General features: G+C 49.6%; 1 protein-coding gene across 2 annotated transcripts in view; it reads left to right on the forward strand.

Moving 5' to 3' along the window:
* PDS5A (PDS5 cohesin associated factor A) overlaps positions 1–22,570 on the forward strand; it is a 1,517,933-nt gene that overhangs the window by 379,827 nt on the left and 1,115,536 nt on the right. The window lies entirely within an intron of this gene.

A 22,570-nucleotide genomic window follows, 5' to 3' on the forward strand; every position in this document is an offset into this window, starting at 1 on the left:
AGTCTTGTCATGTGCTTAGCCCTCTGACCTCATAAAGAGTTCAGAGGTGTATGTTAGTTAATAAATATCTTGTTTATTTTCATAACTACCTGTGTGGTTTCCTCTCATTTGGTATTTAAGGGGTTATATGTGGTAAAACAGCTGGCTTCACATGCCAAAAGAGTTTAGCCTAAGACTGCTTTGTCCATGCTACCATTAGGATAGCTGGTCTATAAGGTTGACTTACAACCAATCACCATAAGGGTTGTTTGGACTGATAGTGTGATCACTAGAACTAGTGAGCGTCATATATCAGGCCAACTTATCACACCCACAACTTCAACCTTGGGAGCAGGATGATCAGCAACAAGCTCACTGCCATCTTCAATGTATCCATCACCACGGCCTCCTTTCCCAAAGAATGTAAGCTTGCTGAAATCCAGCTCCTACTCAAGAAACCATCTGCTGACTCCAGCGAAACTCAAGGACTACCATTCCATCTCTCTGTTCCTGTTTCCTGCCAAAGTCCTCAAAGACCATCAACCGCCAACTCGCGGAACACGTGGAGAACAACAATCTGGACATCTCTCAATCTGGATACCACACCACCGAAATGGCCCTGTTCACTGCCAGTGACAACATCAGAACCCTCCTTGACCGTGGAGAAACAGCTACCCTCCCTATTCCTGACCTCGGCAGTGTTCCACACAGTATCCCACCACTCCCTTATCAAAAGGCTTAACCACATTGGAATCCAAGGAAACTTCCTCAAATTGATCCCCTACTCCCTCACCGTATGAACCCAGACAATCTGCCTACCAACCTCCAACAGCATCATCTACAGTGTACTTCCTGACTTGCATGATGAGCGTCACCAACTGGATGAAAGACCACTGCCTAAAACTCAACACAGACAAAACAGTGTTGATCTTCAAGTATAAAAACCTCCCTGTGCAACGAATCCTGGTGGCTGAAGGAAAGTGTCCCTTTTTAGGTCTCGGCACTTACAGCACGCATGCGCTGTCTCAAACAGACTTGCTGAATCTACTCTGTTGGGGTTCATCACGGCCTTCACTTTTATTTGGTGTTTTTGTGCGTCAGTCAAACTCCTCGTGTTTTGGGTGGAGACACTGCCCAAATTGTCCTGCCGTGGTTGTTTTTGATTTTCACCCATGGCCCTTTCACATGTTTTCTTTTTCCTGTGTGTATTTATATTGTTTTCAACTGATATTTGTTCGTTTGGCTCGTTGTTGGATGTATCAATCTTTCACACCACAACGCTCACCACTATCGCAGGGCTTAGAAAACGTGAGAGGAGGTGAACTTTTTATTCAACCCGAGGGCTCTCATGAGTCTTCATGACTGTGCCACGTGATCAGTGTATGACTTTACTTATATATTATCCAGTATTTGGGTGTCTTTCATAGATTCACATTCCTGAATCATTCCCCGTCATCGAGACGGGAGCCTCCGGTATATAAAAAAGTAATGTCCTAAGACATACATAAAAAGATTAGGTCTAAGGGTCTCGCCTTAGTAACCTATCTAGGTCCTTATGCAGGAAGGACCAAATAGAGTAGGCTCCAGGGTCCCACCTTGGTAGCCTATCTGAGTCCTTTTGTAAAAAAGGACCAAAGTAAGAGAAACAACCAATCAGCAACTACCTCCCTCTAGAACCTTCCTGTGAGGAGCCTCAGTCTCTCAGATTTTCTACCGCACGTTGTGCTAGGGAGTCTCCACCTGAGCTCTCCTCAGGAATTTGGATTTTCTTCTAACTTTACCGTTTCTTCGACTTTCTGGCTATGGCTGATAGCAAGAAAAGAGCACTTTTTCGTCCTTGTGCCTCCTGTGGCAAAAAGAGGCTTCATGTGGACGACGAACACGAGGATTGCCTATATTGCCTCTATCCTCACCACAAGTCCATAGACTGCAGGATTTGCCGTAAATTCTCCCACAAGACCCAGAAAGACCGGGAAGGGAGACTTCTAATTTGGCTAAACAGGCTTAAGGACAAACCGGAAGGCGACCTGATTTCTGAAGGTGAGAGCATGTCTGGCGCCTCACAGTTTTCCCTGAAGAGGCCTAGGGCTTCCTCGCCTGGCCACTCAGACACCCCTCCTAAGAAGTCAAAAAAGTCTTCAGAGGGCAAGCCTACCGTGTCTAGCAAGGACCTTCCTGTCCCCAGGAAGCAACCACTGCTTACGATGACGACGGCGCAATCGGCGACCGCCTCATCGCTAAAGACCGTCTCTACATCAACGACGACGGTATCGACGACGATGGCATCGTCGGCGTCCTCCTCATCGACGACCCTAACTCACTCGTCGTCGGCAGGAAGACCGACTTCATCCTCAGCTTCGTCGGCGACACGTCCGTCGATGAGGACGTCGACGACGACACCGTCGACTAGGACGTCGACGACGACACCATCGACGAAGGTCACACCGTCGACGAGGCTGTCGACGAAGGGCACTCCGTCGACGAAGGGCACTCCGTCGTCGACGGCGCCGACGACGAAGCAGTCGACAGCGGAAAAGTTACCAAAGACACCGTCGACGAGAGCGTCGTCGACAGACGCACCGTCGACGAAGACCAAAATGCAACCAGTGATGGAAAGCTCCTTGACGAAGCCATCGTCACAAGCATCGACGGCGGCTGGTACCTGGAAAGAATCTGAGCTCCTATCGCATGCGATGGACGCTCAAACATCCCATGTCTCCATCAGAATCACCAAAATACCGATTACTCCGGAGATGACATCGCCTAGTAAGGTCCAACAGCTAACGCCATCGTGCTTCTTACAGGACCAAGAACCGGAGGAGGAGATGTTTACCCATGCCACTAGCCCTTCAGACTTGATTGTCAAGTGCCAGAGTACGGACGAAGAGCAGGAGGTCGAAGAATCTGTTCCTCCAGTTGTGTCTACCCAGGTTCACACCCAGGTGACTCCAATGGTGTGCTTGCCAGCCTCCTTAGTTTCAGACTTGCACTTCCTCATTCAGGACTACAAAGAGCGGTTTCCACAGAAGGCCACTCCTGTTGCTCCGCCAACTCCGCAACCAGCTGTGACCGTTCCTGCGCAGGTGCCAAGACATAAGCCCCCTCCACTGGTTCTTCCTAGGACACAGGACCCTGCTCAAGACCCCGTCTCGTCCGAGGATGAGGAAAGGGAACATGAAGAAGGGGAAGTCCGAGATGATGATACGGACGTGGATGCGGACCAAGACTACGTCACTCACTCTCCAGCCTCTCCGGAGCCACAATCCTCTGAGTCTCCGCCGGCAGATATTGGAGGTTTCCATAACCTTATGGAAAGGGCAGCCAAAAGGTTCCATATGTCCATGGAAACTCAGGAAACTGACTGTTTCCTCTATGACTTTAAGGAACCAACAAAGAAAACTACAAGATCGATCCCGATCATCGATTATCTACTCAAACAGGGCAAACAGCTCATGCAGTCTCCGGCTTCCCTGCAGGTCATTGTACCCAGACTGGACAAAAAATATAGAGCTACATCGTCGGCTCCAGCATGCCTTACAGGTCACCCCAAGGCGGACTCTGTGGTCACCCAGGCGGCGCAGAAGAACTCGCGTAACCCTGCATCACCTTTATCGACACCACCAGATAAAGAAGGCAGGAAGTTGGATGCAGTTGGGAAACGTTTTTCCACTACCTCTGCGAAAACGGTGAAGATCGCCAATTCCATTGCCCTTCTCGGGCGCTACAACCGCCAACTCTGGGCGGACATCGCTCCCTACCTTGCTGACCTGCCAGACGATCTAAAAGCGGAGGCACACTCGCTCCTCCTCGAGGGCCAAACTTCGGCTTCCGAACTGATCGACTGCGCTATTGACGTGGCCATGACTGGGTTCAGACAGCTAGCAGGCGCAGCTGTCCTCAGACGCCAAGGCTGGCTTAAGGCCACCTCTTTCAGACAGGAGGTCCAAACCAAAATCCTTGATATGCCTTACGATGGTGATCATCTTTTCGGCGAGAAGATTGACGAAGCCCTCACTGCAATCAAGAAGGACACCGACACAGCCAGAGCCCTAGGCACTCTGCAATCTCGCAATCAGTCCTTTCGTACCAACAGGGGGAGGGGACAATCCTCCTATAGAGGCTCTTATCAAAATAAGTCCTCTTACTCATACTCACAGGGTAAGACGCAATTTCAACAGCGCCAAAACCAGTCGGGACGTCAGTCCTCCTTCAACAAATCGTCCTACAGAGGAAAAGGACAGAAGAGACCAGCAGGCAATCGCCAATGACTCTACCAATTGACCAGCCCCTCCACCATCGCTTTCTTTGCGACTTGGAGGAAAACTTTCTTTTTACCTTCAAAATTGGCGGCAAATAACAACGGACCGGTGGGTTCTACAACTTCTTCAATTCGGCCACTCTCTGGAATTCCTCTCAGAACCCCCACGAACACCACCTGTCAAGCGCCCTCACAGACACCTACGGCTGCTTCTACAAGAACTAGCTTCCATGCTTCAGAAGGGCGCAATAGAAAAAGTTCCACACGCCCAGAAGGGGGAGGGCTTCTATTCCCACTTCTTCCTCATCCACAAAAAGGGGAAGAAATGGCGACCGATCCTCGACTTGAGAGCTCTCAATGTGTTTTTAAAGAAGCAGTCGTTCCGGATGGTCACGCTACAAGAGATCCTGGGACTCCTGGAAAAAGGCGACTATATGACATCACTAGACCTACAGGACGCCTATTACCACATCCCTATCCTCAAGGGACACAGGAAGTTCCTAAGGTTTGCAGTCGCAGGGGTACACTACCAATTCCGCGTCCTCCCCTTCGGCCTCAAATCTGCTCCAAGGATCTTTACGAAATGCCTTTCTCCTGTCGCAGCCTATCTCCGCCAGCAGGGTCACCAGGTCTTCCCTTACCTGGACGACTGGCTGGTAAAGGCTCCGTCGAGAGCAGCCGCAGCCGCATCTTCCAGCGCCTGTCTGCATCTTTTCCGCCGCCTCGGCTTGACCCTCAACAAGGAAAAGTCATCCCTCACACCAACCCAAGTCATCACTTTTCTAGGAGCGACTCTGGACACGGAATGCACGAAGGCCTTTCCATCACAGGAGAGAAAGTCGTAACTCATCTCCTTGGCCAGGTCAGTGGCATCCAAAAAGACTCTGACCGTCCGTATCTTCAAGTCGCTTCTAGGCATGATGTCGTCATGTATCCTGCTCATCCCGCACTGCCGCCTAAAGATGCGCCCCCTGCAGGAAGAACTGTCAAAACAGTGGACACAAGCGGCGGGATCCTTCGAGGACCGCTTACGAGTCACCCAACCTATGATCAACAGTCTACAATGGTGGAGATCAGACAAACACCTGTCGCAAGGACTACCGTTCCTGCTTCCGGCGCAACCACACATCATCACCACGGACGCATCCTTGGAGGGCTGGGGTGCAGTCCTGCAAGAACTACAGACCAACGGAAAATGGACGCCACAGGAATCCAAACTCCACATCAACATTCTGGAGCTACGGGCAGTCTTCCTGGCGCTCCAATCGTTCCTCCCGCGCATCCGAAACTCCCCAGTGCTAGTCAGGACAGACAATACCACGACGATGCACTACCTGAACAAACAGGGAGGGACGCGCTCGCTCTCTCTCTCTCTCTCTCGAGAATCTCAGAGTTTGGAACTGGCTTGGAATACGTTCCAGGCAAAGACAACGTCCTGGCGGACGCCCTCAGCAGAGAACAGTCCCTATCCCACGAATGGGAGTTAGACGAGAGTGCATTGGACTACATCTTCGCGAAGTGGGGGACACCACAGATAGACCTCTTCGCCACCAGGGAGAACGCCAGATGCCCAAGCTTCGCAAGCAGGCTTCCCCAACCAGGAACACTAGGGAATGCATTTTCCATAGCTTGGCAGAACGTGTTTGCTTACGCCTTTCCGCCATTCCCACTGATACCCAGGGTAATCAGGAAAATAAAATCGGAGCCCTGCACCCTGATCCTCATCGCCCCATCCTGGCCGAGGCAGCACTGGTACACGGAGCTCCATCGTCTATCGGTCCATCCACCTCTTCGCCTACACAGCCACCCGAACCTACTCGCGATGTCTCACGGGCAGGTTCTCCACCCGAACCTGGGCCCTCTGAAATTGTCAGCCTGGCTCCTGACTACCGCGAGTTCAGTCATCTAAACATACCACAAGAGTGCAAAGACGTCCTGTCCAACGCTAGAGCTGACAGCACAAAAAAGACTTATACTCTCAAGTGGAAACGCTTCTGTGTCTGGTGTGAGAAGGAAGGTCTACATCCCTTCCAGGTCACTCCCCAACAACTTCTGCCATACCTCCTACACCTGGCGCACTCAGGCCTTGCCCATGCGTCCAACAAGGTCCACCTGGCAGCAATTTCTAGGTTCACTCGAACTTCTAGGGGCCCCTCCCTGTGGGCGGACAGGCTCATTAAACAATTCCTAAAGGGCCTTTTTAGGTCCTTCCCTAGACCAAAACCTGTCCCTCCAACGTGGCATCTCAACGTAGTTCTTCACCAGTTGATGAGGCATCCCTTTGAGCCTATCCACAAATCGGATATCAAATTCCTGTCGTGGAAGACAGCCCTCCTACTGGCACTAACCTCGGCCAGAAGAGTAGGCGAACTGCAAGCCCTATCCATCCAGGACCCGTTCTTACAATTCAAAGAGGACAGAGTCATCCTGCGTACTAACCCACGATTCATACCCAAAGTCCCTTCGGACTTCCATTTAAATGAGCCCGTGGTTCTTAAATCATTCTTTCCGAACCCGTCTACTCCGGCTGAGAGATCACTCCACTCTTTAGACCTTCAGAGATGCCTCAAATTCTATCTTGATAGAACAAGACAATTCAGGCAGTCATCCCAACTCTTCGTCGCATTCAGCAGACCTAGGAAGGGCATGCCCCTATCAAAGCAAAGTATATCAAGATGGATCTCTTCAGCTATAACTCTCTGCCACGAAAAGGCAGGACGACCCCTGGACTCACGGGCCAAAGCCCACTCCACCAGGGCCATGCCTACGTCTGCGGCACTGTTTGCTGGAGTGCCACTCCTGGACATCTGTAGAGCGGCGACCTGGAAGTCCCCGCATACCTTCACCAGGCACTACTGCTTGGATGCTGAGCTGACGAAAGACGCAGCAGTGGGCAGAGCGGTGCTTCGCCATCTATTTCAGTGAGGTGAGCCCTCCTACTTCCCACCATCCTGGACTGGTATGCACATTTCTTTATTACTAGATTCTGCATGACATTGTATGCTGTTGCTTATACAGTCACAAATGTTCCTTATTTGCAGGTGTATACGTTCTGTATCAACACAGGATGTGCATATTGTATTGCTTGCTACTCTGATTCAGGCATGTGAATCTATGAAAGACACCCAAATACTGGATAAGAAATGCGTTACTTACCTGTAACTGCAGTTATCCAGTATTAGTGTCTTTCATAGATTCACATGCACCCTCCCGCCTCCCCTGGCAGGACTCACCTCTCTCTAACAGGTTTACACCTACCAACTTGGTGCGTACGAAAATCTGAGAGACTGAGGCTCCTCACAGGAAGGTTCTAGAGGGAGGTAGTTGCTGATTGGTTGTTTCTCTTACTTTGGTCCTTTTTTACAAAAGGACTCAGATAGGCTACCAAGGTGGGACCCTGGAGCCTACTCTATTTGGTCCTTCCTGCATAAGGACCTAGATAGGTTACTAAGGCGAGACCCTTAGACCTAATCTTTTTATGTATGTCTTAGGACATTACTTTTTTATATACTGGAGGCTCCCGTCTCGACGACGGGGAATGATTCAGGCATGTGAATCTATGAAAGACACTAATACTGGATAACTGCAGTTACAGGTAAGTAACGCATTTCTTACCTTCCTTCCTACCCCACCCTTGTCTGTTTACTTCTTCCCCTCTCACAGCCTAGCTCCGCGGTGCTTCTTACCCTCCCGCCCTAGAACTCAGTTCTTCTTCCCAACCCAGGTCCCCCCGCCCTCCAACGCCCGGTTAAAACCGCTGCCTTCCATACTCTGTTACAAGATGAAGGACAATGAGTGTACATTTTTGGGGGGGTCAGAAGACTTGCATGGGGCTTTACAACTGTGCCACGGTATCTGGTATTGCTTTGTGCTCATAGGGCCTTGATGCATAGCCCATGTGTAGATGTTCCTCGTGGCACTTGTGCTATTTAGTTTGCTGTTCTTGCATTTACTCTGGTATAGGTGGGCATTTACATGCGCCTCTGTATGTTTTTATCCCCCGGCATACATGGGTCTTTTGACTTCTGCTGTACCATTACCCAGGCAACAGATGTTTCTGACTTGCTCACAAAGCATGCGTGCTTTAATGAAACAAGCATGTTAAATGTAATGCTTGCATCATTTGTACCAGACCCCCTGACATTTATGACTGAGTATGGGGCACTGGTTGTAGCTGTGAAGCATGATAGTGGATTGTTACTTAAGGCACATAATTAGAAGTCTTCATATCTCACATCATTCCGTATCATTGCTTTGTACGAAACAATATAATTTCTAAATATTGAAATCCTACTCTTAGATTAGCAAGTCTGGTATTAGTTCTTTTCAGCTAGTTTTCTTCTCAACTGTGCTACATTTTGCTGGCAGTACTCTAGTCATTTTTGTCATAAAAAAATAAAAAATCTTTATAACCCTCATCCCACCCAGTTCCTGGGTTGTTCCCCTATTCCCTGTTGCACCTCCGGGATTGGATTTCCCTATTAATCTTTACAGCCCCCACCCATCTCCTCGCTTGCACCCCTGGCCTCCCCTGCTGCCCCCACTCAGCAGAATTTAGTTTCCAAGCTCCATGGTTGTCACCCACTCTGTGGAGCCTTCACTGAAACTTTGAGGCATCTCGATTGTGCTGACTTTCTGCAAAAATGTTCCTTTTATACAGTGCAGATTTTTTGGTTTTTATTTACACATAAGGCCTGCTTTGCCTTGGGCTATAGTCTTGGGTTCTGGTTGTGTTAAATCTGTCACCCACTTTCATGTATTACATAGTGTAATTTGGTGTGTATATATAAAATACAGGTGCTGTGAGACCTGCAAGTATGCACACTTTTTTTGTTAGCACGCAGCACATGAGTATATGAAGTGAAACAAAAGACTCAAACTGAGTGCAAGTCTGCATTGCAGCCCTTATTTGCTCTTGTTTGTGTCCCTTCCATTCTCCATCTGCGTATGGTTCTCATAAGGACAGAGACTGCTGGATCTGGTGAAGAAGAGAGTTTTGGTGGCAAGTGAACTGCTGCTTTCTTGCTTATCCTTACTCAGACCATCAATCTTGTCATTCATAGGACCGTAAATTATGATGCTAGTTAGGAGACTGACTTGTGGTAGGGTTTATCGTGGGGAAGCATGAGTGATAGTCATAAGCCCAAATCAGGGACGTATTAAAAGTAAAATGACAGCCACCACACTGAACTGCTGACTTTAGAACTGGGGAACCAGGTTTGATTCTCTGCGTCAGATCAACGTACTGTTATTCTTAGCAAATCACTCAATCTCCCCCGCCTAGGGAACAAACATATATATATATATATATATATATAGATATTGTTCCCTTGTGTATTGTAACTGGTGCTCATGTAAAGCCCTACAGTACCTTTGGGTCGCGTATATAACAGCAACAAAAAAAAGAAAATTGCACAGTGCTGCACCTTTGAGCATTACCAACACTTCCAGAGTATACTGTTTATCTTCGCCCAACAGACCAACTTAGGTCTCATAAAGAACACTACAGCGACCAAACGACCACTTATATTGTAGGGAGAGAGCACTATTTTTGCTGCGGTTTGGTAGTAGTTGCATCCACATTCTGGGCTCTGAGGGAGATTATTTTGCTTTTCACTTTGCCATCAATATCATTAAGACCCTCTGTGAAATTCAGTGCCACTGCAAATGTCAGGGAAACAGTTTGCTGTTTATGGAGACTGTGTAGATTTGATGGAATCTGGTGACTTCTAAATCACTTTGATATTTAATGCTTGGCAATGTGTTGCCTTTTAAGTGTGCAAGAAATGAGAAGCATTGGACTGCAGACCGCAACTGTTAGCTGTTGCTGTCAGTTTTGTATAACACGGTCTGCCCACTTTAAAATATTCAGTGATTTAGATATTGTGCCTTTCGACAGAAGACAGGTGCTTCAAGTGAACCCTCCAAGCCCAATACTTCTCAAAATACCTCTCTGTGTTCCATGTAGAAACTGCCTCATGTCATGGATCCCTTCCTCTGCTGCTATGCATTTCTGTCAGTACCAAATAGCACAACTTCTAACAACTTCCAGCTCCTACCCCGCTGCACCCATACATCAATAACGCCACTAAAATGGGAATCGTTAATGGGCGGTGACAGATTGTGAAATAACGCCACTAAAATGTGTTATGTCAACATCAACTCAACTGTCTTTCATTTTGTATTTGCTGCCAAGATAACCCAGTAGATTCACGGGCCTGCTGCTGAGTTAGTCCTAATCTCCACATGTAAACGTTGTATTTCACAGTCTGTCACCTCCCTTTAACTATTGTTTGTAGCAGTCTATACCATGAAATGTTGGCTGTTATTTTGTTTCCCATGAGGATAAAGAGGAGATAGGTGACGGGACAGAAAGGAGTCCTGGTTTGAATGATACCAAACTGATGCATGCATCTGGATGCATCCCATTGATATTATTTTCACGTGAAGGCATGTTATGTTAAACTTGGTTTCATTCTCCCACCTAGACTTGTCCAGTTTGTGGCAAGTGTTATTTAAGCATCCATTCGGCATATTGGGATGTAGATTGATAATTGTACTTACCTTTTCTTTTCTTTTTGCTTGACTGACTGCTGTTTGAGTTCAAACCAGTCACAATTGTCCCTTCTTTATTTTTAATGCTAAAAGGGGAGCATCATTCAGAAAAGAAAAAAATAATTAGCAAAACCAATAGATCTCGCTTATGTAAGAACTGTTGGCTTCGTCAATGTGTTTTAGTCATGTTGTATAGCAGGTTGGCTGCTATGCAACATCGCTGAAAGTAAACTAAAAAGTGCTGTGGCCACGTCATAACGCTGCTATACAATATGGAAAAAATATCGACAAATTCAACAGCTGTAATATGGGTAAAACCTAGTGGCTTGTTGACATGGTCAACCCCACATTTTGCCCCAGTACAGGCCCTCCGTGCCAGTGTGCTTTCCCTTAAAACAGGAAAATGTCTAATTGTAACTCATCTGGCAAGGCCTTTAGCACCCTTGTAAGTCTTTATGAAGAGGTCCAAATTGCCTGCAGCTTGTATTGTGCAACACAAAGGGATCTGCACAAAAACTTTATGCAAGTCACCCCTTCAGCACGCCTTGGAACCCTGAGGCATGGTGCATTATAATATATGTGAGCCATCTGAAGCATATGTACTGAGTACTGGTCATTAAGAGTTACCCAGCTACATAATGGCTTTGCAGAAAATAATGGTGTTTGGTATCAAACATCTCATCTTAATGAATCAACACTGATGCCAATGTTGGATTTATTACAATATGCACCCAGAGGGTACCTTAAAGCTACCCTCTGAAACCTTCCAGTCTTTTATTGTGCTGGCTGACTGGATTCTTCCAGCCTGCCACAACAGAGGAGATCCTGACTCCCTGCTCAGGAGAGCCAGCTCTCTGACGTCAGGAACAATGCCTTCTCTGGAGGAAGCTGATCACACCACCTTCAGCAGGATGGCTAGTGAATTAGCATACCACGTCCAGAGGCTGCAATAGGCTAGTGAATTGGCATACCATGTCCAGAGGCTTTGATCTGTGACCCCAGCTTCCTCCAGACCTGCAAAATGTCACTCCCTGCCCTGGAGCTAATTTGGCACAAGAGCAGGTGGGAAACTTACCTAGTCAATAGGAGTGTTCCAATATCATGCTAGGCCCGCCCCTAAGGTGGGCAACCTGTAGAGGGCACTCGAAGAAGAGTTTCATCATCATATTTTTGGTGAAACTAGGAACTCTGGGTCAGGTTTATGCCCACTCTCCACAGGAGGTGGTCTTATAGGGTGTGTAGTCACCCCAGGGATAGGTTGCCCATTGGCTACTAACACACAGTCTGCTTAATGCCCCTAAATTCAGCATTTAAGTGGCCCCCACACCAGGGACTGATTTGTCTACCTGGGAACAGAAGTACAAATAAGAGCCAACAATTCAAGAACAATGGACCAGTAGAGAAAATGGCGCCAAACCCTCCATGCTGCTGAACAGCCTCCCCAAACACTTGGAGGGCTGTCCAGTTCTTTGCCAACCAATCAGTATTTCCTTTGAGTTGGAGGAGCCATCTCTCTGCATCTGCAGGCACCAACTGCATCTGCCTGGTTCACCATTTTGCCGACCATCGGGTCCAGCCAAGGGAGCAACTCACCAGGAGGTCACTGAGGGTCCAGGAGGTTAGCACCGTTGCTCACCAAATCTCGAGTGAAAGCCTTCCCGGAGCTTCCCCGCACCCAATACCTGGGGTACTAGAACCCTTGCAAACACTGAGGCTTGCTAAGTGTCCAGAACGGACACCACCAACCTGCCGACGAGGGAAGTCTGGATCTCCAAGGTAATCACAGACAGTGACCCTGCAGTCTTGGTTTCGGTGACCTGGAGAGGGGGAAAAAGCAAGTGAGAGCCTCTGACTCTGGCGACCCATTGTTCAAAAACTCTCTGCACCCGAGCCCCTCAGCCTGGGTCCACTTAACTGAATGCGTCCTCGTGCTCCAGATACCCTCAAGAGCCAAGCTTCTGTCTGACTGGTCCCACTGTCCCAATTTGCAGCCTTTCTTTTTGCAGGTACTTTTCCATTGCCTTTACCAGTTGGCGTGTGAGCCTACCAATGTGTAACCACAGAAACCCAAAAGAGATCTGGGGGAAGGGAACTAGAGGCACGGGGTGCTAGGAGCCGGCAGCCTCCAACATATAATGTTCAGCACAAATGGGGCTTCTCCTAGTTAGGTGACCTAAGTGCTACAGTTTTTATTTTGTGAGTGCAGGCATCTCACAAAAAGTGAAGGACTGGTCTCACACACCACCTGGTATCATGCTACATCATTGACCAATCCTCACCCTCTAAAAACTTGGTTTGGTAGAGGACGGGCATACACCTGATGACAGGGATGCACTTCTAAACTAAGTGGGTGCCCTTACAGACAAAAGGTCATTATAGATGTTTTATAAATTTTAATATGGCTGACATCTATATGGTAATTAAAATAAGTGATCGGTGTATCTTATAGAGACTACTAGCTGCAGATTCCTTCACGTAGAATTATCCCCAGGCGTGAGACTGGATCCGGAAACTATTTGCCACAGCATCCCTGTGCGCCGGGGGCGGGGCGACATCACGTGACTCCGCCCAGGCGTCGTCCGCGAACGTGAGGTCAGCCAGGTCACATAAGCCCCGTCGCGCCTACGTCAGTTTTCTCTTTTTCCGCGTGCAACGCTGATCCGGTTTTGCTGCGGGCCTGTTTAGGGCCTTTTTTCTTCACCAATTGTCTTTTTTCTGGTGGAACAGTGTGCAAATGCCTTTGGGCTTTAAAACTTGCACGTCGTGTGTGCGTCTTATGTTGGCGATGGACCCTTATCTCATTTGTATGTGGGGTTTGGGGAGGATCACGGCAGCACTGATTGTGAGGCGTGTCAACAGTTGAAGCCGAAGTAGCGGCGGGAGCGCTGCAAGAAGCTTCTTTCGGCGCGTCTCTCCAGGTCGACCTCCTCCCTTCGATCATCTTCGGCAGACGGCTTCAGATACGGCTGTGGTCGTTGTCTTTGTCCGAAGTCGCGAGAGCGTCGCTCCCTGCTGGGTAAGTGTCGCAGTTTGTCCACTGGGGCTAGTCTTCTGCCTTCCGGGGGCGCGGGCTCTCCGAGGGTGATGCGGCCCGCGTGTCGTCCTATCCACAGTTTCCCGGGGAGGGGGCGTCCAAAGTCCAGATGGAGACATACGCGGCGGCATTACGGGCATCGCTGGCGTCTGTTCCTCCTTTCCCTCCCGGGGCGCCACCGGTTCCTTCGCTTCTCGCGGGGCCCTCCGCGGCGCCGCCGGCGGCTTCGGCACCGACTAGTTCGGATCCGGGGCTTTGAGGATGTGGCGCTGTTGGGGTGCCCGTCCCGCTTGGCTTCGGGACGGCTGTCTTAGTCTACAGCTGTCCCCCACGGAGGAGCTGATTTCTTCTCTGCAGGGCCCTCTACCGCCGGGGGTGGGGCCGACGCGCATGTGGTGTTCACAGCTGTGGGCATTCTACGCATGGGGGACCAGATTGCTCATTTTCCGAAGGACCATCTCTTGGAGTTCTCCTCCAGGGCTCTGGTGGGAGGGAGATCTTACTCCCCTTTGAGGGCTTGCTCCTTAATACTTTGGAGGGAGCTTGGAGGCGTCCTGCCTCGGGAGATCTGGTGCCTCAACCCCTTCTGCACCGTCACGTGACCCGGCATGCCTCTCCCTCCATCCCTCTGCTGCCAGTCCGCTCTCGAGGACCGCTTTTCCCTCCCTGCCACCACTGTTTACTCCGCCGTCCCGGGAGGCCTGCTGGCTGGCCTCTTCGGGGCACAACATGTTCGCCTCGACCAGCGGGCCCTTAACACCTTGTGAGTTCTGGCAAGGGCCTCCTCTTGTCTATGGGACTCCCCTGAGCCTCTGGGTTCCGCAACTTCCTAGGAGACTTTTCAGGTGGACTCACGGCATCATGCTTTGGATGGCAGAGAGCTAGCAGCGTTTATTCTCCGCTCGATATCGGAGGTGTTGGGCCGGGGTATTACTTCCTCACTCGCTCTCCATCGCCATGCTTGGCTTCAAAACGGCGTGTTCCCTGAGAATATTCGGGAACAGCTCATTGACCTTCCGTTTGATGGCAGCCTGTTGTTCCATGCTCCGGCTGACTGCCATCCAGAGGTTCCTCCTCCTCCTCTTCCGCCTTCCCCTCCTCCTCAGTGACTGCTGAACTGAGCTGGGTTTGGGCCCTTCGGTGCCTTTGCTGTAGGCGGTATTTGCTGACCATTGAGTCCTCCTTGATGGGACTTAGGCACTGTTGGCTGCTAGGCGGCCCTTGTTGCCTGTGTGTGTGTGTGTGTGTGTGTTTTTGCTTGACTTGTTGCACAGACGTGGCCCTGAGATTACGCCTTCTGTTTTTCTTGGGCTGATGTCAAGCCTTACGTGGGGCTGTTTTTTCCCGTGGTGCTTTGCTTTTGCTTTCTCCTCTGTTATAGAGGTTCTTCCTAAGAGGATTCCCCATGTTTGTGAGCGTACCGTACCCTATGTGGTGTATTGGTAGCTGTTATGTATGCTCTGCTGGGGAATGCTGGTTGTCTTCAGGTGCCCGTTCTTCATTGTGTTTCTATATGTTGCTATTGCTTCGTGAGGTTGTGTGCGCCGCCCTTGTAGTGGTAGGTCCGGCCATTCCTCTCCTTCCTGCTGCTCTTGTGCTGAGAGCTGGGCTGCTTCAGTGTCCTTCATGGTTCTGGCGGCTTATGGTTATAGCTGCCGTTCTGGCTGGCCGGTTGCCTTCCCTCTGGGTGGGCTCGCCTCTTCCTTGGTTTCCTCTGCCTGTCCTGGCGTTGGATGGAAGCTTGGTTGCCCTGGGGTTGGAGTGGAGTGTTTCGGCCTTCCGGCCTTGTCCTTGGTTCCTCTGTGTGAGTGTAGGGGCCTCCACTCTACTTCTTCCTCCTACATCCCTCTGGGGCTGCTGGCGTTTGACTTGTGGCTGTCCTCTGCCTGGTAAGGAAGAGGTTGCCTCCCTGGTCTAAGGGGCCTTTCCCCTGTGGGCCTACTGTCCTGTCTAGACGGGTGGGGTCCTTTCGCAGACCCTCCTTCCCCGTGGGTATTGCTAGGATATCTATTCTACGTGAAGGAATCTGTGGCTAGTAGTCTCTATCAGATGTACGAATTACTTACCTTCAGTAACTATGTATCTGGTAGAGACGATTCTAGCCGCAGATTCCTTCACGGCCTGCCCTCCTCCCCGTTCTGCGAGGACCCCTGGGTACTCACCTCCCGGTGGGGGACGTGTCCTCTGTGAGTGCCTTCTTCTGTTCTTCACGGTGGCTCTGTCTGGTTGCTGTTTTTCCCTCCTCTTTGGTTCTGGGAAGGAGGGGCTTCTGGTGTTCCTATACCCCGCTGGGAGAGGTGGGGGATGGCTGTTTAGGAGTTGGTTGGGTGGCTGCTCAGGGCTCTGCTCTGTTCTTCCTCTCTTCTTGCCCTTGGACACTGCAGTGTTGCTCTGTTTGTATAGGGTTTCCTTTTTGTATGCTCTTTCGCACACTGTTCCCATGCTCCCACAGTTTTTAGGTCTCGCACCTGCGATGCAGGGCGAAGCCCTGCTGTCGCAGAGCGAGGCCTATTGTCGCCGGTTCTGCTTACAAGAGGAGACAAGAGACTGGCTTGCTGTCCACACACACACACACACACACACACACACACACACACACACCCACACACACACACACACACACACACACACAGGCACGCACGCACACACAGACACACGCGCACACATCCCCTTCCCCACTACAGGCAAGCGATGTGCCTGTCTCCCTTGCAAGCCTCGTGCCACTAAGACTGCCTCCGACCAAGCCAGGCCCCCGCCCGAGCCAGCCCCCCCCCCCCCCAGAAACGTGCAAAATCACCCAGTGCTGCGGCGCGGTACTCCAGCTCCTCCAACGCAGCACGACTGTCCCATTAGGCATGGGCGTCCCTGCTATTCACTGGTCTTCAGCAGATGTGCACGCTCACGTTCAGATGTGCACTTGCCCATACAGACGGCACACATATGGCTCGCGCATTCAGCACAACGTGCGCTTTCACTTTCCCTTGCTCACCGTTCTGGAAGCTCCAGTTGTGCACGCGCTCAGTCTGTCTCCCAGTGGTTCGCCGTGGAGTTTGTGGGCGGCATTCTCGTGCAGGGCAGGACGTGAGAGTAGCGCAGTCATTCTCCTGGTTCCCTCTCGTTTTCTGAGACACCTTTTTTGTGCAGTTTTGATGGATATTACTGTTTTTCCACTGGCGCAGTCAAAACTTTGTACCCTGCCATCAGTCCTTGAATTTCTTTGGTTCTAGCAAGTAAATCCATGTTTGTGGGACTAGGTACTCTACTGGCAAATAGCTGGGCCATTCGTTGCACATCCTGATTTCTGAGCGGATGAAAATGAGGCATTGGAGTTGTTGCTGGCAGAAAGCACCACTCGCAAAGTGCGTGTGATATGTCTGTGATATGTCTGTGATGTGTGTTATGTTTTTTGATCCAGCCGAGTTCTGATGTTTCCTGTGTTCATACTTGAAAGGTTAATTAGGTCCCATATTTTTGCTTTGCATACTGGGGTTTATTGCCCAGTTAATCCGATTTTACAATGAGGACTATAAGTCCCAGAATGCCAGCTGAACACAGGACGGAATCATCTAATCACTCCTTGACCTAAAAAAAACCACTCGAACGTTGCTCTCTTTCTCCTGTAAATGTGATGTGTATGCTTACAAGTGTTCGCTACGGCTTTTGTGTGTTACCTTCTTGTGCTTCAGGCTAGTGAACACAAACGTGTGATTTTTGTTTGGTGTTATCTAGTTTTTTTTCATTCTCTATCGGTATCTTAACACGTTAGGAACAGGTATTGTTTGGGTGTAAACAAGTTATGGTACGGTTAGTGTTTTTGTGCAGTGTCGACTTAATACGTGAGTGTCTGATGTGATGACATGTGTATTGTACAACTTGTTTTACAAACGTCACATTCCTTCTCTCCCCCAGCATTGTCTTGTCCTGTGTCACCGGGATCCCTTACTCGCCTTCCCTCTGCTCTGTTTAATTCCAATGTTATCTGATCTCCGTTCTTGTGCTGGCAGTATGGGTGGAAGGCCTGGTTACCTACCAGGAAGAGCTGAACCGAGCCTTAATCTCTCTTGCAGCTCGCTTTGTAAGAACCTCAGGTGCTGGGATGTGGGTTTAAAGGGGCCATGAAGCCCAAACAAAGGTTTTGCTTATGGACACCGAGAGCACACTGTGTCCTGCTTAACAGTCTGTGAATGGGGAGAGGATGTAGGGATGTGGCCAGAGCTGCCTACCATGAAAGTGGGAAACTCGATTCGAGGCTCGGCACCCATTCAACACTTCTTGTGATTCTGGGCAAATCACTTACTCTTCCAGTGCCTTAAAAATATGAATATATCCTTATATAATGCAACTTGTGCTCATGTTAAGTGCTCCAATACCTTCAGGTCGAGTTTGTGCTATTGTAATTGAATTTATAGAGCGCTTACTACCCGTGATGAGGCGTCAAAGTGCTTTTCAGTGAGTCACACGCTTCATCAGAACCCAAAACGGATTAGTGAAGAAATAGTATAGGGAAATATGAAAAAGGATAGTGCTGTATAAAACTGCAAAAAAAGTATAAATGCACAGAATCTGAGGGGCTCATCCTTTACCGGTGTTATGGCCCCGGAGAAATAAATCGCATTGTTTCCTCTCCATGCCTACCCAGCGCATTGCTGATATTTTAGCAGAAAAATGATGCCACTTTTGTTAATAAGCTGCACTGGTGCCAGTAGGACAGTTTTCTCAGTTGTTAAACATTTGAGTAAAGACTGCATTAGCAAAGCTGTTGAACTTGGCGAGCAGATGTGCTGTATTAAAAAAAAAAAAAGTTTTAATGACCAGCAGGTGCCAAAAAAAGCAGCTTTTCAAAATGCATATATAAAAGGCATTGTCATTTACAATGCCAATAGCTCAAACTCTTGCAAATGCGAGTCCTATTGCATTGCAAATGCTTGTTTATTGGTGGTTCCGTGTTGTGGTGCAGAAAAGTTCTCCGAAGAAAACTGACGTGGGCGCACCGGGGCAGGGCTTATGTGACCTCGCTGAAGTCTGGGCAGTGTCGCGTGATGTCGCCCCGCCCCCGGCACGCCTGGATGCTGTGGCAAAAAGTTTCCGGATCCAGTCTCACGCTTGGGGATAATTCTACGTGACAGAATCTGCGGCTAGGATCGTCCCTACCAGATACATAGTTACGGAAGGTAAGTAACTCGTACGTTGGGAATTCTATTGTCCCCCCTAGTCCGTGTGGTCGACAGGTTTCTGCCAGTTTGCCTAGTAGGGTCCGTGGCATTCATCATTCAGCCTGAAAGATAAAACAAGAAATGAAAACTTACACTACAAAATGGCACCGGGTTCGCAATGTAGGAAAACCTTGCAATCAGCCACATGCACGGACGAATATTGTGAGTGGCTATAAGTGCAGCAATCGTGTCAGTCATCTGTGCACTTATTGGTTTATGGAGATTGTAACTCCACAATGCTTAACCTAGATATGGGATCAGTTGCCCCATTGGAGGATGAGGACAGAAGACCCCTGTGGGCAAACACTACATAATCTGGAGACAGAAAAAATACAACACCAAGTAGTTGAGAACATGAGTAGATACATGCAGGTACAACCATGAGGTTCTATGGTTATCAGAGTGTAAAGATATGATGAGAGTTGAAAACAAACTGGAACGCATTCATCCACACATTCATAGTCTTACTAATCTGTGGTGCGTCCTAAACGTCTGCGCCTACATGTGTACTCCTCCACTCCTCGCCGATAAATAAAAGGAGCAAGTGCTGGCTATTTATAGTGCTGGCTATTTATAGTGCTGGTGCTAGGTAATTGGTGTCAATTGGCGGTGTAATTAGGCTTAATTGGATGCAGTTTTTATACATCGGGTGTCACAAGGCAGCGCTTTGTGAAAACCAAACGCACCACCTGGCCTGCCTGGAGAGAGAAAGACGGGTAAAGGAAGCCTAATAAGGACATCTGTTGTCCACCCCGGGATTGCCAGGTGTCCGTCTCCTATATACTGTGCTGGAGGGGCAGGCTGTGGCCCCATGAGCCTCTCCTTGCAAGCAGCGGAGTGTGAGTGCCGCACGTGCGCCCACGGAATGTCTGAGCGTCGCACATGCGCCCGACAAGTATACAGTGTGAGCTTGCGGAGATGCTAGGTGAAATATAATCCTGTTCTCTACATAAAACCAGTCGGAATAGCAATACGGCATGCCTTCATGTTTTAGGAGCAAATCCTATGGGACTTCTGTAAGCTTGTTAGCTAGATGAAAGGTGGAATTAACCTCTAGTGTATGCTTAAGCGTTGTTTGTTAATCACCTCGGAGCAAGAGAGGGCCATTAGTACCCCACATTGAGTCATCACAGGATAATTACATCCCCTTTGAACAGAGATGAAGTTGTGGAATAAATTGTGTGTTCGAGGCATGTGGGCTGCTGAATTCATATCTGTGCATAGATCGCCGCCTAGTGTTGGGTCCGGATGATTGCACATTGTTGTCCTGGAAGAGTCTTCGAAGTATCACGAGATAGGTGGCTCCTCCCCTGGACTACAGTGCGCATGGGCATCCTCTCCATCCTCAGATTGGTTTTTTCCGCCATTGGGTTCGGATGTACTTTCTCGACTCTAATTCGGAAACTTTGTATTGACTCTTTCCTAAGGACAAAAGGCCTTCGAAGCGTCGGTATTGTCTCGTTCGGTGCCTGTTTTCTTTCCAGTTCTTCGAACCGGACGTCGGAAGCTGATTCTCGCCTTCGACACCAAAGGCCCAGACTACGACGACGATGGAACGGAGCCCCTTTAAACGATGCCCCGTCTGTAATTCCAAATACCCCCACATAGATGTGCACCCAGTGTGCAATAAATGTTTGTCCCCCGAGCACGACGAGGCCAGCTGTATGGCCTGCTCGAAGTTCCGCTCCAAGAAGACGCTTAAACTTCGGCGCGCTGCGAGGCAGTAGGTGCAACAGTCGGCACCCGAGCCACTCAACATTTTCGAGGCCGGTGACGAAGAAGGCGTCGAGTATGACAAAGTAGAAGATGAAGAGGTTCCCGAAGACCGGTCGGAACCGACATCGGAGCATGACTCCCACTTCGAGATGGACGAGCAGACTGAAGAATTCGTCCACGAAGAAGACATCTTCGAGGTAGGGGACAACGAAGGGGCCATCGGAGCCGTCGATGACGACTCCAGTGATGAGCCAGGCCCAACCGCAGTAGCGGGGCCTATAACTGACATTACGTTCCCTTCGGCTCAGGTCGAGGCATCGCCGAAAGGCCTTAGCCAAGATCTTTCTACTCGTTCTATAGCCCCGCGTCCAAGCCAGGCTAAGAACACATCGAAGGAGCCATCGGTCGATTCATCAAAGTCGAAACCGAAACCATCAGAGCAGAAATTGAAACCGAAACTACTTAAGATGGTGGTCGGTTCGACGTCGACGTCAAAGACTATCGACGACCCTTCGGCGCCGATAGTGCCTGTCTCCTCGAAGACTGGAGCGTCGAAGCAGAGCTCGACCAGCAAACACGTCACCTCGACGCCGTCGGCATCGACGTCGGCGTCAACGCACAAACATGGTAACAAGGCCAAAGGCCTCCAGGAGAAGAAGGCTGTCGAGCCGAAAATCTCGGGACTCAAGCCACTGCTCAGCAAGCACCAAAGGCCAAAGCCGACCCAAAGCAGCAGGTCTCGTCGACGCCCAAGGCTGGGGATGCTCCACGCCGGGAGCTCGGGTCGACGCCATCAAGCAAGCGTCCTCCTCCAGTGCTAAAGCAGCCTGAATCGACTACCACATCAAGCTCCAAGACCGTCGGACAGACCCCGATTAAGTTTGGTCTTCCGCCAACGGCTCGAGCAAAGCAGCTCAACCTCCATAAAGGCGCCGAACCTTCCAGGACGTCGTCAACACCATTAAAGCCTGCCACAGAAGGGGTGGTTTTCCACAAACCCTCGTACGACAACCAGTCGAAATTCTTTATCGACGCGGAATCAGGCAGGCTCACTATCCACAAGCAGAAGATCGCGCCTGAACGTCCCTTGGAGAGTTACAAAATTCCTCTCAAACGAAAAAAGGACTCGGCCACCTCACCAGTTCTCTGCGAGCCCGTTCAGGACTATTTACAGCAAATGGCATGTTCTCCAGCACGGAGTGAGGAGGACATGGGGGACGACTATGGTCAAGCGGCCTATGCTTATAACGCTGACACTGATCAGGATGAACCACAACAGTGGTCTGAGGCTATAGATCAATCTGTGGACCCTGATGATCCACATGCTGCTCCGGACGCTCAGTCCTATAACGTCAAAACATCGCCAACAGAGGACACTGCGGCGTTTAACGCTTTGATTGAAAGGGCAGCACTCAACCATGACGTAGAGATGCATGCGGAGCCAGTGTGTGAGAAGTTGGCCTGATATGCAGTGCTCACTATTCTAGTGATCACTATGCATCAGTCCAAACGACCCTTATGGTGATTGGTTGTAAGTCAACCTTAGACCAGCTATCCTAGTAGCGTGAATACGAGCAGTCTTCGGGCTAAACTCTAGAGGGCGTGTTAAGCCAGCTGGTATACCATCACACATACCCCTTGAACACCAAGTGAAAGGACACCACACAAGTGTTATGAAAATAAACAGTGTATTTATTAGAATCACAACAGCCCTGTACTCTTTATGAGGACAGGGTACTAAGCACACAACAAAACTCTTATAAAAATACTTCAAGTTGCACAATTTACACAAATGCCCGAGGGGCACGGAAAACC

Source organism: Lissotriton vulgaris, chromosome 3_2, assembly GCF_964263255.1.
Source record: "Lissotriton vulgaris chromosome 3_2, aLisVul1.2, whole genome shotgun sequence".
Classification (NCBI taxonomy): Eukaryota; Metazoa; Chordata; class Amphibia; order Caudata; family Salamandridae; genus Lissotriton; species Lissotriton vulgaris.